Genomic DNA, 26099 nt, shown 5'->3' with positions numbered 1-26099 from the left:
ATCCTAACTGTATCTAAGGAAATTAGTTCAAGTTACATCAGAACAATAAAAATTGTTTACTGTACATCAATTCTTTCGTAACATCGTGGATTCAGAGTTGAAACCACGTCTCATTAGAGATTAAAGATGCTCAAACTGCCGCGTGCACATATTTCCACCCATGAAGGTCCTGCGATCACCACACATATATTCAACTTCTCAAAACTACAAGCAACTCCCCTCACATCAGTCGGAGGCATGGCCTTCAATTATCAACATGTTTGAAAGTAAATCTCTCACTTGAAGGACTATTCTGTTTTGTGTGTAGCAGACATGGATGGAATTAGTCTCTGCAGGAAACTTTAAGACAAAACTTCTTGATTTGATTTGTCTTTGATTTTCAACAGGTGAAGCAGGGTTCCTTTTCTGCTCTTTTCTGTTTCGACTCCGAGTGTACCGACCAACTTAGCGGTCCTTTAGCTCAAGATGTTACTTTTAAAATTACACAACATGATGCTGGGCTTGAGGAAAAAGTAAAGGAACAGATATCCACTATGGAAGAACAAATGACGTGCTCTGTGCAAATTAGTTATTCTACCGATGGAGGCTCTCTGGTAAGTATTGTTGTTTGGTTATAACTTTTTTCACACTTATTAAATATTTTTAGATTCCACTGTTTAATATTTGAAAAAAGCTAAAAAGAAGAAACTGTGACCTGCTTCCTGAAACACTTCAGATCAAACTCTCTCTTCACTTGTTTCAGGTAACTGTGTTTCTTGTGCAATACGAGACCCGAGCAGTTGTGGGACTTGAGTCCGATTCCATCGACGACATTTTTGGCGGGGTGAGTTGTGTGAATAAACAGTTTCAGTCTTTTGAAATGATGCAATGAAGAACATGTGAATATTTAAGTCTAATCTAAAGTTGACTCTTTAGATTAGACTCTTTAGATTTATTTGGTCTTCTATACACTGCAGTTAACAGGAGATCATAACAAATTACTTTCTGAATGTAATTAAAACTTTTTGTCTCTTCTCATCTTCATTTGTCTCCAATCTGTTGATTCAGCTTCATGGTTGTGATTAATTGATTGTGTTTGTTCCCGTTTAGAACCTTGTTTCTTTTGTCGACGAAGATTATTATGATACTAGCAGCGTTTATGGACAATACATACAAAACGACTTCAGGGACATCAGTGGATGTAGAACCGATGCAGGTTGGTAAATGCTGGCTCAAAATAACATTTAAGGATTCCGTGAGTCAAATATTTAATATTTTTGGTTAGTTTGTGTTTTCATCCGGAGAGCTTTTTTAAATTAATGCAAACATCCCTTTTCTCCTCAGGTTATTTTATCCGCGCTGGAGAAGAGGACAAGTACGATGAGGGAACCTGTGCAACTTACTCTTGCAGTTCTGAAAGCGTCATTAGTTTAGTTACAAGTGATTGTGCCGCAAATCAATATTGTGATGGTCTTGGCTCGTAAGTATTCTGACTCTTGACTAAAATCAAATCTGATTGAGCAGAGATTCAGTGAGCATCGTAGTCTCTTTAGAAGACACTGTTGTGGTGAAGCAGCAGCAGATGGAGCTGTCGGTTGATCTCATCAGTGAGTTCAACCTCTGAAGAGATCGAGATCAGTAGACAGAGAAGATAAATGATTCCCACAAGTACCTTCAATAAACACTTGTATGAATTAGGAACAAATAAAGTACGTTCTGCTTATATAGAGCTGCTGATGGTCCCTGTTTTCAGGGAGATAGAACCTCCTGGTGGACACGTTCCTCAACAGCAGCTCCTGATGTTTGTGCTCCTTCTCCATCAGGTGCATGCCGTACAGGATCTGCACTTTGACCGGACCCACTGTGATCAACGTCAAAGGCGTCGGCACCTCTGTGGAGGATCGCTGCACGTACACTCTGATGTCAGATGACATGGTCCCAGAATTTGAAGTACTGGCCAGCTACAAGGACCGACGTCGCACCGATGTGAGCTTTCTGGACAGTGTAACACTGAAAAACAATGGTGTTGAGGTTCTCCTGGAACAAGGTGGGACAGTCAAGGTGAGCTGTCTTCGAGCACAGTCCTGGATCCAGACCGGGGTCTTATCAGAAATCCTCCTCAAGTTCTCTGCTCTCATCGTTCCACACGGTCACATTAGAACCACATTAGTGAACTCATTTGTGTCCTTCACCTTTCACCTCCACTGTGATGCAGGTGGACGGTTCAGCGGTGGAGCTCACCAACGAATTCAAGGACCATGGTGGTTTTAAACTCTCCAAGACCCAAGCTGGAGTCACTGCCAAACTGGAACTGAGCATCTACTTCCACTTTACTCTGTTCTTTGATGGAAACACTGCGCAGCTGCAAACTAAAGGTATCAAGTTAAACGTGTCATTCAGGGCATATGGTTTACTTTAGTGAGTCTGAATGTTCCTGCTCTTCTGACACGTTCTTTCCTGAACAGTTTCATTTGAAGATTATTATCAGGTGGTTTGTGTGGAGACGACGACAAAACATCTTCAACCAACCAGACCGATGCCAGCAGGTACCATGTCCCTCTGAGCCAATCTGACGCTGTCTGATCAATGATTCGCAGAAATACAGTGTGTGTGGTTTGAAAACAACCAGAACTGAGGCGGTCCTGATTTCAGTTTAGTTTAGTTTAGATGCACATAAAACAGAACCCGTATAAACAGTAAAAACAATGGTCAAATAAAGCATTTGTGCAGGAAAGGTGGAAGCCAAAAAGGCTCATGAAAATGCCTCCCCTTTATAAAACAAACATAACAATAACAGCAGTAACAGCAGCAGCATTAGTAGTAGTAGTAGTAGTAGTAGCAGCTGACTTCAAAGCAAAAACACAAAATAGAAATGCATAATATAAAACAGAAAAAGACAATTGAGCATGAAAAAGAGAAATATTACTGAGTTATTAAAATATAGGAAAAATTATGAAGATGTAGGTTAATTGCATGAAAAAAGTACAATTTAATAACTCCAGAAGGGTTTCTGATCTTAACTACAGATTGATTTTTTTTCAAGTGTTTTTTGAACAAAGCCAGTAAAGATATTGATTTTAGTGATGTAGGTAAATTGTTCCATAGATGGTCCTCTGTATTTTAAAGTGCGGTGATTGTGTGAAGTCCGGCATAAAGGAAGGTGAAAGTCCTTTGAGTGTCGTGTCTGATATGAATGGATGTCTGAGAAAAACTTAAAAAAATGTCCTGGTGTTTGTCGCCCCCTAGCTGTCAGAATATGCCCACAGAAACCAGTGACCTGACAGTCGACTGTGACGCGATTAAGGAACGGTGAGCAGATTCTTCCAGACAACGGGTTACTCGGTCTATGTGGAGATCTGATCTACATTTCCTATTAATCACCTGTTGGGTCATGTGACATCAGATGGAAGATAAACCTCACATTTTGTCTGGTCTTCTCTGTTGGAGCAGCTGCAACATCCTGATGAAGGAACCCTTCACCTCCTGTCACGCCGCCGTCACCCCAGGCCCCTACATAACTGCCTGCAGTGACACCATGTGTAAATATCCTGATGAGGACGGCCTCATGTGTCAGTTCCTGGAGGCCTACGCCAGAGCCTGCAGCCTGGCTAAGATCGAACTGGAGGAATGGAAGTCCAACCAGGAGTGCTGTAAGACTCAGCCTTCTGCATCAAAACTCATATCCGTCTTTTCCCTTTTATTATGGGCATGCCACTATTGCAATCGTCCAGAATGGCCCAGCATTTTGCTAACAAGCTAAAGTCGCACAAGTCCCACTTCGCATCAGCGGGTGTACAGTATGACCATACTCTGACGTGGAAAAAATCCCCAAAAAATAAAACACGCCTGAAAAAACGAGGAAAAACATGAAAATGAAGGCATTATATTAGTATACAGAAAAGGTTTCCCTTTTCTTCTTCTTCTTATTCCGCACTCTTTTTTCGTCCGTTAATACGGCCCGAACCGCAACGTTGCACAAATGCATGGTAACCATCGTTGGATGCGTCTCCATCGTGGCCTCGATGGGTATTACTTTTCTCAGTCAAAAGTGTTACCGTGGCAACGCTAGATGCCAAAAAGCAAAAAAAAATGGTGAAAATTCGGACACTTATTGCTCGACCGAACTTTATCGTAGAGACATTGTTCAAATTTACAAACACTTGGCCCGATTGGCACTAAAGGATCGTACAACGTCATCATGCTAATTATTACGGTTTTTGAGATATTTAACTTTCTATTTAAAAAAAAAATATTTTGGACTGGATTTTGAGATATTCAACTATTCTAATTCTTCAAGCTAACGGAATGGACGCTTATTGCTCGGCAACACGATATCGCAGAGACATCGATCTAACGTTAAAAGACTCGGGACGATGTGGACTACAACATACTGTTTAGGCTGTTGAGATATTGAAGCCAAATTGTCCCATTCTATCCTATGGAGCTTGTTACTATGGCAACAAAACCTATGCATTTTTATGGGGCAGAATATGAATAAATCATCCGTAAATGTGGCCCGAACCGCAACGTGCATCCAGGCCTTGGTTTGGTTCACTGGCCATTATTAATAACCCCAAACATGGCCAGAATCACCTTAAACACAACCAGTACCACCTTAAACACAACCAGTACCACCTTTTTTTTTTTTTTTTATTATTTTTTTTTATTATTGAGCTTTATTTCGAATATGCAAATTAGAAAGAACAATACTAAAAAGTAAAAACAAAACAAAAAAAGACAAGGCAGACCTCGCAGATCCACCAGCATATTCGAAAGGGAGTAGGATTGAAGTATATACTTATCAGGTCCTACCCCCAAACACCAAAACCTTAAACACAACCAGTACCACCTTAAACATAACCAGTACCACCTTAAACACAACACTACAATCCCAAACCAAAGCAGCGAGAGGGGACGAATGGGCAGTAGGGCATGCCCATATCAACATTTCTTGAAATTTTGTAGTTCATGTTATAATTAGTAACGTGAACGTGTTTGAACTAACTTTGTGCCCCCTGCAGCTCCGTCTCCCCCTGCAGATCCGGCTCTCGTTTGTGAGAGTCCTTGCAGTGATAATGAGGTCTGTGGACTGGTCAGCGGTATCCCCACCTGCCTCTGTAAACCCAGTTTTGCCTCCAGTTACAAAGAGAAGAGCACTCTGGGTAATGCAGCTTTTATAACGACCAAACAGGAGCGATGGATTGGAGAACAACATTTAACTGTTCTTTTAACACAATATTTTCATGTTCAGGTGATGCGACGGTCTGCACAGGTGACTCTGCTTCACTCACTCTGGTGGGTTGTCTCCTGGCGGAGAAAGGTATCGACTACTCCACCTTACACCTTATTGACAGCGAGTGCACTGGTGTCATGGACGAGGACAGCCACATGGTGACCTTCAGCTTCGACAACGACAACTGCGGGACGTTGGTGGAGGTGGGTTCCCTCTCCACAGTCTCCTCCAGCCACAGCTGGGCTGCTTCTCTGCCTCCTCCACTTTAGGATCTACAGATGTTTGCAGTCATGTTGGTTGTCTGCTCAACACATTTAGGGACCTGTACAACTTTAACATTCAAGCTGAGCTACAAAAATAAACCCAGATACAGTAACTGACATAAATCTTGCTGATGCTAGCTACGCTAGCACAACAATATACGAGGGCCTGTCATTACCCGATGTGAGTCGCTACTGCGCATGCGCCACTTTTCGCTGTGCATTTCAGCAGGAAATCAGTCAGTCAGTGAAGAAGTAGAGAGTGTTGTCATTACCCGATTATTGATTAAAATGAGCGACTTTAATTTTTTCCATCAGCTCCATGCCTACATGGAACCTGGAAAGTTTCATCCCAGTTTGGGAAACGCTGACAAATGGAAGATTACTTGTTCTATGAGTAATTAGGAAAAGCAATCATGTAAATAATAATATCCCTAACTTATTGTGAGTAGTGTATATCAAAACAAGTGTGTGTTTAGATCTTGACTATCAAGTCTGGCGACGTAACTGTAGTTTGTCCAAGTGGTGTTGCCGTATGTTGCTTTCCAAGATGGCCGACGATGTTGGACGCGACTGCGCATGTGTGACTTAAATCGGGTAATGACAAGGGCCTTTTGAAATAAAAACTAAGTGTGGTTGAAAAACATTCTGGATTTATAAAGAAGAAAACACTCTTAGATCATAAACAGACGACACATCGGAGGAATAATTTAGGTATTTCAAAGTGCAGTTCTCTAATGTTTACGTTTAGGTGTCTATAAATAAACCACGTTCTTATTTTTGCTAAATACTGAATATGTAAATGAAAGGGGAGCTCCGGGTCCCTCTAGTGGCTGCAGGTGGCTTCTACATCTGTGTTGTCACATACAGGCGGCTCCGAGTTCATGACAGACTGTTAACAGATAGATTAACTCAACATGACAGAGGTGGAAACATAAATGAGCCGCTTCACTCAAACATCTGAATGTGATCCTGCAGAAAGAAGAAGGCAAAGTGTCGTACAAGAACACCATCCAAACCACGAGCAGCTCCTCCTCCGATGTCATCACTCGCCACAACGAGATCAAGATTGACTTCTCCTGCGTCCACGTTGAACCAAAAATCAAGACTATGAGCTTCACAATCAAGGACAGGTGTGTCCCGGCTGCCGGTTGGGCTCTACTTCTGTTGTCGGCTGGTTTGTGAGGCCGACGGGCTGACGTTGTGCTTGTGTTTGCTCTGCAGCTCCGTCTCCCAGGAGGTCACATCTGAGGTGGCTTCTAGTTTCACGGTGACGATGAACGCCTACACGGACGCTGACCGCACACAAGCTGTGGACTCCGACACCGAGGTGCTGCTGGACCAGACGATCTGGGTGGAGCTGACGAGCGACGGGCTGGATGAAAACTTGGTCGCCATGGAGATCGACTCCTGCTGGGCCACCGGCCAGGAAGAGTCCGACAGCGCCGTGAAATACGACCTGATCAAGGACGGGTGAGTGGTGTTCTGAAGAGGCAGCTGCTGCGCTGATACTCCCCGGGGCGGATTCATGGACCATCGTTCTGCTCGCTGACCAAAGGGTGTTTTCTTGTTTTTGGACAGCTGTGCAAACAAAGACGACCTGACGGTGCAGGTGGAGGGAAACGGAGCAGGAACCTCCAGCTCTTTCTCTTTCAGCATGTTTGAGTTCAAGGGCAGCTCTAATGCCGTCTACCTGCACTGCCAAATCCACCTGTGCGTCAAAGACGACAACAACAGCAACAACTGCGTGCCGGTACGCCTCGCTGCAAAGCTTCTAAACTTGGTCAAGTTTTGCTGTCAGCAGCTTCACTCCAAATAAAAGAACCCATGTTTGTCGTCTAAAGTCTCTCCATCTCTAACTTCCAGGATTGTTCTGGGGGAGGATCTGGAAGAAAGCGCAGAGCTGCCTTGTCCAGATCCAGATACGGCAGGTCAGCTCGCAGAGCTGTGGCTCCGGCCTTCATCAGCATGGCATGGACTAAATAGGTGAGTCTAACCCTAACCCTAACCCTAAATAGGTGAGTCTAACCCTAACCCTAACCCTAAATAGGTGAGTCTAACCCTAACCCTAACCCTAAATAGGTGAGTCTAACCCTAACCCTAACCCTAAATAGGTGAGTCTAACCCTAACCCTAACCCTAAATAGGTGAGTCTCTGCTGGTGATGACATCGTTGTGCAACTTGTAATGAAGTTTATTCGTTTTGTGTGCTGACTTTGAGTGGTGTTTGTGTGTTTCAAGAAGACCAGACTGACCTGAGCTGTAAAATCAGACAAAAGCGTGCGTGGTTCAGATAAGATGATTGTAGTCATTATTGCAGCCGGACAGTCACAGATCAGGGACAACAAAAGCTCCCAGTCTCAGAAAAGGAAGCTGAGGAAGCTGAGTGATTGGAAAGAAGCCAGAGATGTGAAGAAGACCGGAGGGTTTGTAGAAGAGACACGAGTCACATTTTCATCCGACTGTCTTCACAGGTGGTTACCATGGTGATACGGACTGACTGACAGGCTGCCGACCCCCGTCTGGATCCCCGACTCGTGTCTGGTCCTGATCCTGATCACGGACGTGTGAAAGGAAGAGCTCAGATCCTGCTGCTGCCATGAAGTTTTGTCAACTCCTGAAGCAACAAAAAGCAGCAACAAAAGACACAGAATTATGAGAACAGGACCAAACTGTCATCAGACACATGTCACAGACCCTCTTTTATCTCTTTTAGTCGTTATTGGTGAAGGGAAGTGTGTTACATTTGATTTATACCAAATCTACATTCTAACATCCAGGTAGAGTCAGATATTAATCAGATATGAGATTGATTATCATGTCCTATTAATCAATACCTTCATATTAATCAGCTTTTAGAAAGGTGTTGTTCAGGGTGAAACTATTAAAAAGGGTAGTAATACAAGTTCTTCTTACTTTTAGGACACTTTACAGTAAACACAGACCAGTTCATTATAGTCTAATTAAGAATCAGCTATTAATCAGATATGAGATTGATTATCATATCCTATTAATCAATACCTTCATATTAATCAGCTTTTAGAAAGGTGTTGTTCAGGGTGAAACTATTAAAAAGGGTAGTAATATAAGTTCTTCTAACTTTTAGGACACTTTACAGTAAACACAGACCAGTTCATTATAGTCTAATTAAGAATCAGATATTAATCTGATATGAGATTGATTATCATATCCTATTAATCAATACCTTCATATTAATCAGCTTTTAGAAAGGTGTTGTTCAGGGTGAAACTATTAAAAAGGGTAGTAATATAAGTTCTTCTAACTTTTAGGACATTTTACAGTAAACACAGACCAGTTAATTATAGTCTAATTGAGTACAGATCAATTCATTCCAACAGACTGAACCACAAACTGTAGAAGTGAGTGTTCTGATGTCCAGGGAAGAAATACTTGCTGCATGAACTGCAAAACTGTCAGCTTCTTAAGGTGGACAGACTTTTAGACAGGAAAGATTTAGTGGGGTGTCGTCTGCATAAAAGGACATTCATCATTTATTACATACATTTTCTGCTCAGCAAGACTTTAATTTGCAGCCGTGCAGCGATCATTAAATGATTCATCTGGAACACAAGTTCAGTCCTTCTTCTCTGAAAGATTTTCAGAGAAACTTCAAGGTGCTTTTTTAGCAGTAGTTTCACTTTTCTGGTGTTTTGAAACAGGAGCCTCTGTTACAGTTCAGTTGAAGCTGAAACATGTCACTGTTTCTTCACGCTTTTACTTTTCTTTATCATTTTTATTGTTTGTTCTGCATCCAAAGAACAAAAAAATAAATAAAAAGGTGGTGGTAAAATTCAAAGAGTTTTGCTCCTTCTTGTGTTGCCTCTCACATGTTTTCTGTTTTTGTTTTTACATTTTATAAATGTTTCATGGAAAAGAATCGCTCCAGAGCCATATATATAAAAAGTCCCACCCGACCAAATCAAAAGCCTTCTCCGCATCTAATCTAATATTATTACTTCTAACCGTTCTCTGGTTGTATTTAGCAAGATATGTTATTTGCGCCTTATGTTGTCCTGTGTCTGTCTCTGTTTAATGAATCCAGTCTGGTCCTGATTAATTAAATCCAGTAGAAGAGAAGTGGAAATGGACGAGCATGTGAAAGTTGTCGGTCCAGTGAACGGGGAATTTATATTTCTAAAACGCCCCAACGGCAGCATTGGTGAAGGCAGACTGATATAAGTTCTTGGTGGAAATCAGAACCGGAATCAGAAATAATTTTATTGCCAAGTAGTTTAAAGCAGCACTATGTAACTTTTCCAGCTTAATCTAATATTTCATCATCATCATTGTGATGGAACATTTTTTACGGCTTTGACTGCTTTACGGCATACGTCACTTCCCCCTCCTTCCCGATTCGTAGTGGAGACAAAAGGCAGAGGTGTCTTCAGGATTCGCATTGATTACTCAGGTAGAAGTATAGATACTAGAGTTTAAAAATACTCCTGTAGAAGTTGAAGTATCAACTCAAGTTTTTTACTCAAGTAAAAGTAAAAGAGTACTGGTTTCAAAACTACTTAAAGTATAAAAGTAAAAGTAATGTAAGGGGAAAAAAAGCCATTAAGGACAAAAGCCATTGAAAAGGAATGAATCCTAGTATAATTTAAATATATTAAAGAACCATATATGTGTACTATTGAGCATTAACATGTGTTTCAGAGAGCAGGAGATATGATGACTAGTGGTCTATAAGCAGGGCTGCACATAATTATTTTGGTCTGGTGCTCAGAGGAGCCCCTGGATATGTGACTTGGGGCTCCAAAAACGCGGTGACCCGTCTCGCCGGATCGATAAAAGAGGGATGCAGGAATAAGTTATAGGCAAAACGATATTTATTCACATATAAAGATTAATTAAAAAATTATGGTGCGTGTTAGTCTGTAGAGTCAGTATAAAAATTACAGTTTTTATCGGCCAGATTGGGATGCTCACAGCATATTTTGCACCTAGGGTTGCCAACTTTCAGAATTAGAAATAAAGGACGCCCCGATTTCAGCAGCGCAGGAGCCAAAAAAAAGCCCCAAAACTTCTAAACTGCATAAAAATGTGATTATTTTATATGAAAAAACGTGTTCTTTAATAGCATTGAACTTGCATGACTGTACAGACAGCCAACCATATAGCAGCTGAAATAGCCTCCTATGCTCTGTATGTCCACATCAGCCAAGGTGTAGAATATTGCTACAGGTGAAGAATATGGTGTAAAAGTTAACTTATTTCAATAATTCAACTAGAATATGGTGTAAAGGTTAATTTATTTCAATAATTCAACTAGAATATGGTGTAAAAGTTAATTTATTTCAATAATTCAACTAGAATACGGTGTAAAAGTTAATCTATTTCAATAATTGAACTTAAAAGGTGAAACTAATATATTACCTAGTCTTATTACATGCAAAGCAAGATATGTTGAACCTATATTTGTTATAATTTTGATGATGGAATTGTTTATTGATTTCATAAATTAATTTATTTTTTATTTGGGGTTTTCATAAACTGTGAGCCATAATCAGAGAGCAGCGTCTTGCTGGTGCAGCAAACTGCTGCACGCAGTGACAGACACTGGCTGATTTATGGTTCCGCGTCGCACCAACGCAGAGCTTACGGGGTAGGATACGCGGGAGAGCGAACGTACGGTGCGCGTCGCCGCGTAACATCATGCAGCCACTTCTCGGCGAACACACATTTTCCGTTCGATTCGGGTAGTGGTTCAGTTTGGCGTCTCTTTGTAGTTGGTGGTGGTGGAACGCCAAAATAATGACTTAATGGCGCTTGCTTCTTGGACATTTTGACGAGAGGTGTCGGGATTTGTTCAGTAAAGCTGATCCTTACCTCTCTTCCTGCCCAACAAGCATGGAGGGGGAGTAAGGACGCGCTGTGATTGGCCAGTACAAACTTTGAGTGGCAGTTCTGTGGAAAAGCTCTCGCAATAGATTTTTTAATATTAGTATTCTGGTCTGCCCAGACCCAATAATATGAGCCCCAGCTGTTGGTACGCAAAGGTGCTTCGCAGCACAAGATTGACAGCGCACTGTGGATTTTGACGGCGCATGCGCTCTGGCGGCCCATTTATGTGCAGCCCTGTCTATAAGTATTGTAATGGTGCAAAGAGTCAAACTTCAGAGGCATGTTATCATTTATCCTAACCTTTATTGGAATGTACATCCAAGTTTAGTTGCAGGAATCAGAGGGAACGGATGTAAGAACAAAACTGGACAAGAACATCTGAAACAACCACAACCAAATTCACTCTATCCGGATGGAGCAATTTAACTGGATAGTTTTTTTAAAGGCCGAAATAAAATAGTAACAAGGCTGTTTTTAATATGTAAGGAGTAAAAAGTAAAAAGTCGTCTGAAAAATAATTACTCCAGTGAAGTATACATAACCAAAATTTCTACTTAAGTAAGGTAACAAAGTATTTGTGTTTCGTTACTTGACACCTCTGATGAAAGCTGGGCGGGGCGTGGAGTGCAGAGCTCAGCAGAAGCCGGTATCATGGCCGAAGCAGCGAAAAAATCCAAGAAAATAAAAGTTTTATCGGACGAGGCGAAAAAAAAGAAAGCGGGAGAGTAACAAGCTAGAATAAACATTGGCCCGGCGTTCACTCGCTACAAGCCCTTGTAGCCGTCGTCTTGGACAAGAGATGGTTGAAGGATGTAAAGACGTTCATCACCTCCAGGTATGCACTTTGGTCAACACCTATGTCAGTGTGTTTTACAAAAACAATTATCCTGAAACTACTACAGCTGGTATAAGTGTTGCTACTGTAGCAAATGTCAATATCTATGTAAACCATGTGACTCTGCAGGTCTGTATACAGATACTTATACACTGATGGTAGAAGCAACACATTTGTAGATACAGTAAAATATAGCCAGAAACATGAAATATATAGGCAAATATACACTCCCAGATAAAAAGAATACAATATAAACACCATGTAAGCATATAACATAAATCTACTTTGTTGGAATTATATTAAAATAATAACAAGGGTAGTTTTATCTTGTGAGTGTATACGGTAAATTTCTCTAATTTTTCTTAGCTATACATTACTTGCTTTTACTGTCTGCGTAATTACGGTGACTTCAACAAGGAAAAAAATTCAAACGTGGGATCAACAAAATATGTTGAATGATTTATAGGCAGTACTGGCGTTGAAGGGGGATGGCATCCCCCCCTGAAATAAAAACGGTCCAAATCATCCCCCCCCTGAAATAAAAACGGTCCCAATCACCCCCCCTGAAATAAAAACGGTCCAAATCATCCCCCCTGAAATAAAAACGGTCCAAATCACCCCCCCTGAAATAAAAACGGTCCAAATCACCCCCCCAAATAAAAACGGTCCAAATCATCCCCCCCTGAAATAAAAACGGTCCAAATCATCCCCCCCTGAAATAAAAACGGTCCAAATCATCCCCCCTGAAATAAAAACGGTCCAAATCATCCCCCCTGTAAAACTGCCATCCCCCCTTTCCATCCCTTATGTCATTTCATCAATGAATGTGGTTTTACTGCTATTTCAACATTTAGAATAGAATAGAATAGAATAGAATAGAATAGAATAGAATAGAATATCCTTTATTTTCTCCCTCAGTGGGGAAACTTATTTGTTGACAGCAGTACACACATATAGGGGAGGGGTAAAAAGACTGAAAAGTCAGAAATAAAAAATATATAAAAAATACAAAAGATACGTATAAAATATGTATAAACAGGATATGAACAGTATATACAGTTAAACAGTGCAGAAAAGCAGGTGGAGTGTTTTGAGGTAGATTGGCAGATATTGCACATCTTAAGTTATTGCACATATTATTGTCATATTATTGTCTGTTGGCTACTGAGAGCAGTCCTGGTTATATAGTCTGATGGCAGCGGGGAGGAAGGACCTGCGATGCCTCTCAGTGGTGCATCGTGGGTGACGAAGCCGGTCACTGATGGAGCTCTCCAAGGCTCTGACAGTCTCATGAAGGGGGTGGGAGACATTGTCCATGATGGAGGACAGTTTAGCCACCATCCTCCTCTCCCCCCACCTCCACCACCACCTCCACCCGGTCCAGACTGCAGCCCAGGACAGAGCCGGCTTTCTTCACCACCTTGTCCAGTCTCTTCCTCTCTGCTGCTGTGATGCCGCTGCTCCAGCAGACCACCCCATAGAAGATGGCCGACGCCACCACAGAGTCATAGAAGGTCCTCAGGAGGCCGTCCCTCACTCCAAAGGTCCTCAGGAGGCCGTCCCTCACTCCGAAAGACCTCAGTCTGCGCAGCAGGTGGAGTCGGCTTTGGCCCTTTTTGTAGAGAGCCTGAGTGTTAACAGTCCAGTCCAGTTTATTTTATCCGGTGAGTGGGCTGGGCGGGGGGGGGTGGTGAGTGGGCTGGGCGGGGGGGTGGTGGGTGGGCTGGGCGGGGGGGTGGTGAGTGGGCTGGGCGGGGGGGTGGTGGGTGGGCTGGGCGGGGGGGTGGTGAGTGGGCTGGGCGGGGGGGGTGGTGGGTGGGCTGGGCGGGGGGGGTGGTGAGTGGGCTGGGCGTGGGGGTGGTGAGTGGGCTGGGCGGGGGGGTGGTGAGTGGGCTGGGCGGGGGGGGTGGTGAGTGGGCTTGAGTGGGCTGGGCGGGGGGGTGGGGGGTGGTGAGTGGGCTGGGCGGGGGGGTGGTGAGTGGGCTGGGCGGGGGGGTGGTGAGTGGGCTTGAGTGGGCTGGGCGGGGGGGTGGTGGGTGGGCTGGGCGGGGGGGTGGTGAGTGGGCTGGGCGGGGGGGTGGTGGGTGGGCTGGGCGGGGGGGTGGTGAGTGGGCTGGGCGGGGGGGTGGTGAGTGGGCTTGAGTGGGCTGGGCGGGGGGGTGGGGGTGGTGAGTGGGCTGGGCGGGGGGGGTGGTGAGTGGGCTGGGCGGGGTTTGCAGGGAGGGGGGTTGGTAGGTTCGGTGGAGTTGAGAGTGGGCTGGGGGGTTGTGGAGGGGGAGTAGCAGGGAGGGGGGTTGAGTGTGAGAGTCCTTGGAGCAGAAGAGGCTCCAGTCGGGGGAAGTTGCAGCAGGGCTGGGTGGGTGGTGGGAGGGGTGTCTGGTTGTTCAAACCGGTTGAAGAACCGGTTCAGGTCATCCACTCAGGTCATCCACTTAGAGTCATCACCAGAAAAATAACACCAGAAAAATAACTTATTTGACAATTTTCACCTGTTTCAAGTACATTTTCACTTTAAATAAGTAGAAAAATCTGCCAGTGGAACAAGATTTATTTTCTCATTACAAGCAAAAAAATCGTGTTCCACTGGCAGATTTTTCTACTTATTTCAAGTGAAAATCTACTTGAAACAAGTGAAAATTGTTGTTTTTTCCAGTGATGAGTCTTGTTTTAAGTGTAATGAGATTTTTTGACTAAAAATTAGACATTTTAACTAGAAACAAGACAAATATTCTTGTTAAGATTTAGAGTTTTTGCAGTGATCCATGTTACTTATCCTGTGAAGGACAGAGTCATATTGATAAGTTCAGAAAAGTGTTTTTTATTGTTGTGTTTTGATTAGGGCTGTCCAACTTAAAGCGTTTACGACACGTTAACTTAACGTTCTCTTAACGCCGACAATTTTTTTAACACTCATTTAAAAAAAAAAAAAAGTCTGGTGAACTGAAAGATGGAGAATGAAAAGCGACTTTTGAACAGCAAGTTCCCTTTCAGTATGTTGGCCGGTGGGACTCCTGACGCGGGCCGCGGCTCGGGCAGTACTTGGAGGCAAAAACTCGGGTCTGGGAGGAGTTCGGGGAGGCCATGGAGGAGGACTTTTGGTCGGCCTCGAGGAAATTCTGGAGGACCGTTCGGCGCCTCAGAAGGGGGAAGCAGTACTCTGCCGGCACCGTTTATGGTGCTGGTGGGGAGCTGTTGACCTCGACTGGGGACATTGTCGGACGGTGGAAGGAATACTTGGAGGATCTCCTTAACCCGACTGACATGCCTTCCACTGAGGAAGCAGAGGGTTGGGGCTCGGAGGCGGGCTCGTCCATCACCCAAGCCGAGGTCACCGAGGTGGTTCCTAAGCTCCTCGGTGGCCGGGCACCGGGGGTGGATGAGATTCGCCCTGAGTACCTCAAGTCTCTGGATGTCGTAGGGCTGTCTTGGCTGACACGCCTCTGCGACATTGCATGGAGGAAGGGGACAGTACCGCTGGGGTGGCAAACCGGGGTGGTGGTCCCTCTGTTTAAAAAGGGGGACCGGAGAGTGTGTTCCAACTACAGGGGGATCACACTTCTCAGCCTCCCGGGGAAAGTCTACGCCAGGGTACTGGATAGGAGATTACGGCCGATAGTTGAACCTCGGATTCAGGAGGAACAATGCGGTTTTCGTCCCGGTCGTGGAACACTGGATCAGCTCTATACCCTCCGCAGGGTGCTCGAGGGTTCATGGGAATTTGCCCAACCAGTCTACATGTGTTTTGTGGATCTGGAGAAGGCATTTGACCGTGTCCCTCGTGCCATTCTGTGGGGGGTGCTGAGTGAGTATGGAGTCCGGGGCCCTCTACTAAGGGCTGTCCGGTCTCTGTATGATCGAAGGAGTCTGGTTCGCATTGCCGGCAGTAAGTCAGACTTGTTCCCGGTGCATGTTGGACTCCGGCAGGGCTGCCCTTTGTCACCGGTCCTGTTCATAATTTTTATGGACAGGATTTCTAGGCGCAGCCAGGGGCCGGAGGGGATCCGGTTTGGGAACCTCAGGATTTCGTCTCTGCTTTTTGCAGATGACGTTGTCCTGTTGGCTTCATCGGACCGGGACCTTCAGCATGTGCTGGGGCGGTTTGCGGCCGAGTGCGATGCGGCAGGGATGAGAATCAGCACCTCCAAAACCGAGACCATGGTTCTCCACCGGGGAAGGGTGGCATGCCTTCTCCAGGTGGGTGGAGAAGTCCTGCCTCAGGTGGAGGAGTTCAAGTATCTCGGGATCTTGTTCACGAGTGAGGGAACAATGGAGCGTGAGATTGACAGACGGATCGGTGCAGCGTCCGCAGTAATGCGGTCGATGTACTGGACCGTCGTGGTGAAGAGGGAGCTGAGTCGAAAGACGAAGCTCTCGATTTACCGGTCAATCTACGCCCCTACCCTCACCTATGGTCATGAACTTTGGGTAGTGACCTAAAGGACAAGATCGCGGATACAAGCGGCCGAGATGAGTTTCCTCCGCAGGGTGGCTGGACGCTCCCTTAGAGATGAGTTTCCTCCCTTAGAGATGAGTTTCCTCCCTTAGAGATGAGTTTCCTCCGCAGGGTGGCTGGACGCTCCCTTAGAGATGAGTTTCCTCCCTTAGAGATGAGTTTCCTCCCTTAGAGATGAGTTTCCTCCGCAGGGTGGCTGGACGCTCCCTTAGAGATGAGTTTCCTCCGCAGGGTGGCTGGACGCTCCCTTAGAGATAGGGTGAGGAGTTCGGTCACCCGGGAGGAGCTCGGAGTCGAGCCGCTGCTCCTCCACATTGAGAGGAGCCAGCTGAGGTGGCTTGGGCATCTGTACCGGATGCCTCCTGGACGCCTCCCTAGGGAGGTGTTCCAGGCATGTCCCACCGGGAGGAGACCCCGGGAAGACCCAGGACACGCTGGAGAGACTATGTCTCTCGGCTGGCCTGGGAACGCCTCGGACTCCCCCCGGAGGAGCTGGAGGAAGTGTCTGGGGTGAGGGAAGTCTGGGCATCCCTGCTGAGGCTGCTGCCCCCGCGACCCGGGAACGGAAAAGCGGGAGAAGATGAGTGAGTTCCCTTTCAAAAAGATGCCAGATGGTTCGCTGGACAAGACTGAAGTTATTTACATGTACCATCGATTTTAAATTAATTACCATCGAAGTACGTCGAGTCTCAAATACCAGAGAGGGCAGCGCTGCTCCGCCCCCCCACCTCGTCAAAATCAGACAACGCTGTAGCAGCTTGCAAAAAAGGACGAGTCAAATCAAATCAAACTTCATTTGTGAAGCGCCTTTCTTACAAAATAAGAAATGCAACACAAAGCGCTTTACATAAAACATATAACTCAAAGATGCCCCCCCCGCACACACACGCGCACACACACACACATGCGCACAGACGGGCGCACACTGCGATTCTCACGAGTGCACTGAGGATTCAGGTGAGGAAACGGCTGTGTTACTCGCCTTACATGTGCACTTTATTCGTTTGTAATTAATTTTTTGTCTCACCCTGTTTTGATCCCACTTAGGAGAAGGGGATATTTTTGAGCCTTTTATTTTCCTCCATATGAGGTTAGACATAATTACATGGAAAATTTAACTGACCAAAGCACTTCTTGTACAATGTTTGTGATGCATATGGTTCATTGTTTTACTTTGAGCTGCTTAAAACAGGAATCTTAAGTTAGTCTTTCCAAGTGTAAAGTTGGGACTACATTGTGTTTGTATTTATGAAGGAATGTTACATTCAGGTCAAAAGCCTTTTTTGTGGCAAGTTGAATAAACATTGGCATAAAGCATCATATTTGCCCTTTCTCATGTTGTTAAAGGGATTAAAAAACATAAAAACCTTGAGGTAATTTAGAACAGCACAAAATGTGTGAATAAATTTGCAATTAATATGCGATTAATCGCAGTTAATTACAGAAATCATGGATTAATTGAGATTAAAAATTTTAATCGTTGGCCAGCACTAGTTTTGATGTATTTGATGTAAGCCCAGTGGATATTTAAAGCTTACAGAAGGCTGCATTTAACTGCTGCTATGTCATTCCTGCAGTATTTCTGCAGGTGTTTTGGTCACTGCTATTATTTGTAATATATTATATTATTTGTAATCAGCACAAATTATCTGTCCCCATATGATAAAATCCTCCATCCTCCCTGATTGTTTTTTACAACTCAAGTACTGTTTATAGGTCAGTAATTATCATAAAGACATAATGTTTTTGTATCTTTATTCTCACACTCTGCAGGACTACATCAGATTAGGAAAACTTCCAGAATCACATCCTCATGCAGGGAAACGGTTCTCCTACACTCCAGCAGTGAATTACACGCAGACTCTCCCAGCACCAAACAAGGATGGACACAAGATGCTACTGCTACTATAGTCATTGTATTTATTTACAGTAACTTCTTACACTGTTTCATAGTTCACTTTTTATTATTTTTAGTTTATTTTTCTACTACTCTATTTACACTTGTTTACTTTATTCACAGTAATTTATCCTGTCATACAGTTGTTCATTACTGCTACTGTGATACATGTTACTTATTGTTTATAATAATTTATAGGATAACTGCTGTCACTATGCAAACGACAAAATTCAAGATTTTTTCCGTTTTCTGAAAGGTGTGTAAATGAAAGTCTGTCTTGTTTTGCACAAAAGTCTTTATTTTAAACACACACAAAAACAACTGTACAGGAAAAAATGGAACAAAAAAAACAATATCAAAATATTTGCAGTAATCCTCATAAAGGTTCCATTCTACAGAAGACGGGAACCCTGAAACCCTGCATCTTTTCACCAGACAGGGTGGGGTTTCTCCGGCCGGACGTAGCGCGTGGAAGGATCACGTTATTCTGGCCGGATCCTCCCCACCCCATCTGTTCCCCGGTTGGCCAGAGGGGGCAGTAGAGCCAGGACTGTTGCATGTTTTTGTGAGAGTAGAGAACATTAGCTACCCAAGGGAACACGGGGAGAACATGCAAACTCCACACAGAAAGATCCTTTCACCAACCCCACCCAGGGTGAGGGTTCAACCCCACCCATGGTACCAGAACTAACATGTCCCCCCCCCCCGACCCAGCAGCATGTACCAGTACCAGAACTAACATGTCCCCCCCCCCCGACCCAGCAGCATGTACCAGTACCAGAACTAACATGTCCCCCCCCCCCGACCCAGCAGCATGTACCAGTACCAGAACTAACATGTCCCCCCCCCCCCCGACCCAGCAGCATGTACCAGTACCAGAACTAACATGTCCCCCCCCCCCCCCCGACCCAGCAGCATGTACCAGTACCAGAACTAACATGTCCCCCCCCCCCCCGACCCAGCAGCATGTACCAGTACCAGAACTAACATGTCCCCCCCCCCCCGACCCAGCAGCATGTACCAGTACCAGAACTAACATGTCCCCCCCCCCGACCCAGCAGCATGTACCAGTACCAGAACTAACATGTCCCCCCCCCCCCGACCCAGCAGCATGTACCAGTACCAGAACTAACATGTCCCCCCCCCCCCGACCCAGCAGCATGTACCAGTACCAGAACTAACATGTCCCCCCCCCCCGACCCAGCAGCATGTACCAGTACCAGAACTAACATGTCCCCCCCCCCCCCGACCCAGCAGCATGTACCAGTACCAGAACTAACATGTCCCCCCCCCCCCCCGACCCAGCAGCATGTACCAGTACCAGAACTAACATGTCCCCCCCCCCCGACCCAGCAGCATGTACCAGTACCAGAACTAACATGTCCCCCCCCCCCCGACCCAGCAGCATGTACCAGTACCAGAACTAACATGTCCCCCCCCCCCGACCCAGCAGCATGTACCAGTACCAGAACTAACATGTCCCCCCCCCCCCCCGACCCAGCAGCATGTACCAGTACCAGAACTAACATGTCCCCCCCCCCCCCCCCCGACCCAGCAGCATGTACCAGTACCAGAACTAACATGTCCCCCCCCCCCCCCCGACCCAGCAGCATGTACCAGTACCAGAACTAACATGTCCCCCCCCCCCCGACCCAGCAGCATGTACCAGTACCAGAACTAACATGTCCCCCCCCCCCGACCCAGCAGCATGTACCAGTACCAGAACTAACATGTCCCCCCCCCCGACCCAGCAGCATGTACCAGTACCAGAACTAACATGTCCCCCCCCCCGACCCAGCAGCATGTACCAGTACCAGAACTAACATGTCCCCCCCCCCGACCCAGCAGCATGTACCAGTACCAGAACTAACATGTCCCCCCCCCCCCCGACCCAGCAGCATGTACCAGTACCAGAACTAACATGTCCCCCCCCCCCCCGACCCAGCAGCATGTACCAGTACCAGAACTAACATGTCCCCCCCCCCCCCCCGACCCAGCAGCATGTACCAGTACCAGAACTAACATGTCCCCCCCCCCCGACCCAGCAGCATGTACCAGTACCAGAACTAACATGTCCCCCCCCCCCCGACCCAGCAGCATGTACCAGTACCAGAACTAACATGTCCCCCCCCCCCCCGACCCAGCAGCATGTACCAGTACCAGAACTAACATGTCCCCCCCCGACCCAGCAGCATGTACCAGTACCAGAACTAACATGTCCCCCCCCCCCCCCGACCCAGCAGCAATGTACCAGTACCAGAACTAACATGTCCCCCCCCCCGACCCAGCAGCATGTACCAGTACCAGAACTAACATGTCCCCCCCCCCCCGACCCAGCAGCATGTACCAGTACCAGAACTAACATGTCCCCCCCCCCGACCCAGCAGCATGTACCAGTACCAGAACTAACATGTCCCCCCCCCCCCCGACCCAGCAGCATGTACCAGTACCAGAACTAACATGTCCCCCCCCCCCCCGACCCAGCAGCATGTACCAGTACCAGAACTAACATGTCCCCCCCCCCCGACCCAGCAGCATGTACCAGTACCAGAACTAACATGTCCCCCCCCCCCCCCCGACCCAGCAGCATGTACCAGTACCAGAACTAACATGTCCCCCCCCCCCCCCCGACCCAGCAGCATGTACCAGTACCAGAACTAACATGTCCCCCCCCCCCGACCCAGCAGCATGTACCAGTACCAGAACTAACATGTCCCCCCCCCCCCCCCGACCCAGCAGCATGTACCAGTACCAGAACTAACATGTCCCCCCCCCCCCGACCCAGCAGCATGTACCAGTACCAGAACTAACATGTCCCCCCCCCCCCCGACCCAGCAGCATGTACCAGTACCAGAACTAACATGTCCCCCCCCCCCCGACCCAGCAGCATGTACCAGTACCAGAACTAACATGTCCCCCCCCCCCGACCCAGCAGCATGTACCAGTACCAGAACTAACATGTCCCCCCCCCCCGACCCAGCAGCATGTACCAGTACCAGAACTAACATGTCCCCCCCCCCCCGACCCAGCAGCATGTACCAGTACCAGAACTAACATGTCCCCCCCCCCGACCCAGCAGCATGTACCAGTACCAGAACTAACATGTCCCCCCCCCCCCCCCGACCCAGCAGCATGTACCAGTACCAGAACTAACATGTCCCCCCCCCCCCCCGACCCAGCAGCATGTACCAGTACCAGAACTAACATGTCCCCCCCCCCCCCCGACCCAGCAGCATGTACCAGTACCAGAACTAACATGTCCCCCCCCCCCCGACCCAGCAGCATGTACCAGTACCAGAACTAACATGTCCCCCCCCCCCGACCCAGCAGCATGTACCAGTACCAGAACTAACATGTCCCCCCCCCCCCCGACCCAGCAGCATGTACCAGTACCAGAACTAACATGTCCCCCCCCCCCCCCGACCCAGCAGCATGTACCAGTACCAGAACTAACATGTCCCCCCCCCGACCCAGCAGCATGTACCAGTACCAGAACTAACATGTCCCCCCCCCCCCGACCCAGCAGCATGTACCAGTACCAGAACTAACATGTCCCCCCCCCCGACCCAGCAGCATGTACCAGTACCAGAACTAACATGTCCCCCCCCCCGACCCAGCAGCATGTACCAGTACCAGAACTAACATGTCCCCCCCCCCCGACCCAGCAGCATGTACCAGTACCAGAACTAACATGTCCCCCCCCCCGACCCAGCAGCATGTACCAGTACCAGAACTAACATGTCCCCCCCCCCCCGACCCAGCAGCATGTACCAGTACCAGAACTAACATGTCCCCCCCCCCGACCCAGCAGCATGTACCAGTACCAGAACTAACATGTCCCCCCCCCCCCCCGACCCAGCAGCATGTACCAGTACCAGAACTAACATGTCCCCCCCCGACCCAGCAGCATGTACCAGTACCAGAACTAACATGTCCCCCCCCCCCGACCCAGCAGCATGTACCAGTACCAGAACTAACATGTCCCCCCCCCCCCCGACCCAGCAGCATGTACCAGTACCAGAACTAACATGTCCCCCCCCCCCCCCGACCCAGCAGCATGTACCAGTACCAGAACTAACATGTCCCCCCCCCCCCCCCCCGACCCAGCAGCATGTACCAGTACCAGAACTAACATGTCCCCCCCCCCCCGACCCAGCAGCATGTACCAGTACCAGAACTAACATGTCCCCCCCCCCCCCCGACCCAGCAGCATGTACCAGTACCAGAACTAACATGTCCCCCCCCCCCCCCGACCCAGCAGCATGTACCAGTACCAGAACTAACATGTCCCCCCCCCCCGACCCAGCAGCATGTACCAGTACCAGAACTAACATGTCCCCCCCCCGACCCAGCAGCATGTACCAGTACCAGAACTAACATGTCCCCCCCCCCCGACCCAGCAGCATGTACCAGTACCAGAACTAACATGTCCCCCCCCCCCCGACCCAGCAGCATGTACCAGTACCAGAACTAACATGTCCCCCCCCCCCGACCCAGCAGCATGTACCAGTACCAGAACTAACATGTCCCCCCCCCCCCGACCCAGCAGCATGTACCAGTACCAGAACTAACATGTCCCCCCCCCCCCCCGACCCAGCAGCATGTACCAGTACCAGAACTAACATGTCCCCCCCCCCCGACCCAGCAGCATGTACCAGTACCAGAACTAACATGTCCCCCCCCCCCCGACCCAGCAGCATGTACCAGTACCAGAACTAACATGTCCCCCCCCCCCCCCGACCCAGCAGCATGTACCAGTACCAGAACTAACATGTCCCCCCCCCCCCCCGACCCAGCAGCATGTACCAGTACCAGAACTAACATGTCCCCCCCCCCCCCGACCCAGCAGCATGTACCAGTACCAGAACTAACATGTCCCCCCCCCCGACCCAGCAGCATGTACCAGTACCAGAACTAACATGTCCCCCCCCCCCCCCGACCCAGCAGCATGTACCAGTACCAGAACTAACATGTCCCCCCCCCCGACCCAGCAGCATGTACCAGTACCAGAACTAACATGTCCCCCCCCCCCCGACCCAGCAGCATGTACCAGTACCAGAACTAACATGTCCCCCCCCCGACCCAGCAGCATGTACCAGTACCAGAACTAACATGTCCCCCCCCCCCCGACCCAGCAGCATGTACCAGTACCAGAACTAACATGTCCCCCCCCCCCGACCCAGCAGCATGTACCAGTACCAGAACTAACATGTCCCCCCCCCCCGACCCAGCAGCATGTACCAGTACCAGAACTAACATGTCCCCCCCCCCCCGACCCAGCAGCATGTACCAGTACCAGAACTAACATGTCCCCCCCCCCGACCCAGCAGCATGTACCAGTACCAGAACTAACATGTCCCCCCCCCCCGACCCAGCAGCATGTACCAGTACCAGAACTAACATGTCCCCCCCCCCCCCCCGACCCAGCAGCATGTACCAGTACCAGAACTAACATGTCCCCCCCCCCCCCGACCCAGCAGCATGTACCAGTACCAGAACTAACATGTCCCCCCCCCGACCCAGCAGCATGTACCAGTACCAGAACTAACATGTCCCCCCCCCCGACCCAGCAGCATGTACCAGTACCAGAACTAACATGTCCCCCCCCCCCCCGACCCAGCAGCATGTACCAGTACCAGAACTAACATGTCCCCCCCCCCCCCGACCCAGCAGCATGTACCAGTACCAGAACTAACATGTCCCCCCCCCCGACCCAGCAGCATGTACCAGTACCAGAACTAACATGTCCCCCCCCCCCGACCCAGCAGCATGTACCAGTACCAGAACTAACATGTCCCCCCCCCGACCCAGCAGCATGTACCAGTACCAGAACTAACATGTCCCCCCCCCCGACCCAGCAGCATGTACCAGTACCAGAACTAACATGTCCCCCCCCCCCCCGACCCAGCAGCATGTACCAGTACCAGAACTAACATGTCCCCCCCCGACCCAGCAGCATGTACCAGTACCAGAACTAACATGTCCCCCCCCCCCCCGACCCAGCAGCATGTACCAGTACCAGAACTAACATGTCCCCCCCCCGACCCAGCAGCATGTACCAGTACCAGAACTAACATGTCCCCCCCCCCCCGACCCAGCAGCATGTACCAGTACCAGAACTAACATGTCCCCCCCCCCCCCCGACCCAGCAGCATGTACCAGTACCAGAACTAACATGTCCCCCCCGACCCAGCAGCATGTACCAGTACCAGAACTAACATGTCCCCCCCCCCCGACCCAGCAGCATGTACCAGTACCAGAACTAACATGTCCCCCCCCCCCCCGACCCAGCAGCATGTACCAGTACCAGAACTAACATGTCCCCCCCGACCCAGCAGCATGTACCAGTACCAGAACTAACATGTCCCCCCCCCCGACCCAGCAGCATGTACCAGTACCAGAACTAACATGTCCCCCCCCCCCCGACCCAGCAGCATGTACCAGTACCAGAACTAACATGTCCCCCCCCGACCCAGCAGCATGTACCAGTACCAGAACTAACATGTCCCCCCCCCCCCCGACCCAGCAGCATGTACCAGTACCAGAACTAACATGTCCCCCCCCCCCCCCGACCCAGCAGCATGTACCAGTACCAGAACTAACATGTCCCCCCCGACCCAGCAGCATGTACCAGTACCAGAACTAACATGTCCCCCCCCCCCCCCAGGCCGACACCAAATCAAAGAAACTGGTTTCAAATGTTGTAATTTCATATCAAGAGGGAATTTTTGGTAATTTACTCCAGAACCGTAGATTGTTATTTTCTGATATGAGGAGGGTCCCCCCTGATGAGCCTGGTCCTGCTCAAGGTTTCTTCCCTCCTAAAGGGGAGTTTTTCTTGCCACTGTTTGGCTTAAGGTTTTTCTCCCACTAGGGGAGTTTTTACCTGCCATTGTTTATGTAATAATTGCTCGGGGGTCATGTTCTGGGTATGGGTCTCTGGAAAGCGTCTAGAGACAACTCTGTTGTATTAGACGCTATATAAATAAAATTGAATTGAATTGAATTGAATTGAATTGAATTGATTTGATGATAAGTTGAGTTTTATGTGCAAAGGCACTTTTTATCCTTTTATTGACCCAGGAATGTGGGGGAGCTTTAATTTATTTGTTTTTTTTATTTTATATGTATGTTGTTCCTTTATACTTGTTTATATTTTTCATAAATTCTTAAATTGACTTTGGTGTATATTGTTACTTTCGTTCCGTTCCAAGAACATTTCCCCACTTTGGGATTCATAAAAAAACACAACAATTTCCAGAGATTCGATTTTTAAACACAATGATTTTATATCTCCACTAGAGGAAGACAAGACAAATATTAAAGTAGTATTTTATGTATCCACTAGAGGGAGACACTTATTGAAACTTTTAATTATTCGTCCAACTTATTTTCTGACCCTAGATCAGTGTTTCCCATCCCTGGCCCATCCCTGGTCCTCGAGGCAACACTGTCCTGCAGGTTTTAGATTTTTCCTGCTTCAGCACACCGTGATACAAGTGGCTGTGTCATCAACAGAACTATCCAGACCTTGATGACAAGCTAATGAGGACCATTAATTAGAATTAGGTGTGATGA

At 47.8% G+C, this 26099-nt stretch overlaps 1 protein-coding gene across 1 annotated transcript in view; it reads left to right on the top strand.

Moving 5' to 3' along the window:
* The window catches only part of LOC133423619 (alpha-tectorin-like), a 255976-nt gene that overhangs the window by 95794 nt on the left and 134083 nt on the right, over positions 1 to 26099 (top strand). The window lies entirely within an intron of this gene.

This window comes from Cololabis saira, chromosome 22 (genome assembly GCF_033807715.1).
Source record: "Cololabis saira isolate AMF1-May2022 chromosome 22, fColSai1.1, whole genome shotgun sequence".
Taxonomy (NCBI): Eukaryota; Metazoa; Chordata; class Actinopteri; order Beloniformes; family Belonidae; genus Cololabis; species Cololabis saira.
The sequence above is the reverse complement of the archived record's forward strand: the minus strand, read 5'-3'. Positions and strand labels throughout refer to the sequence as shown.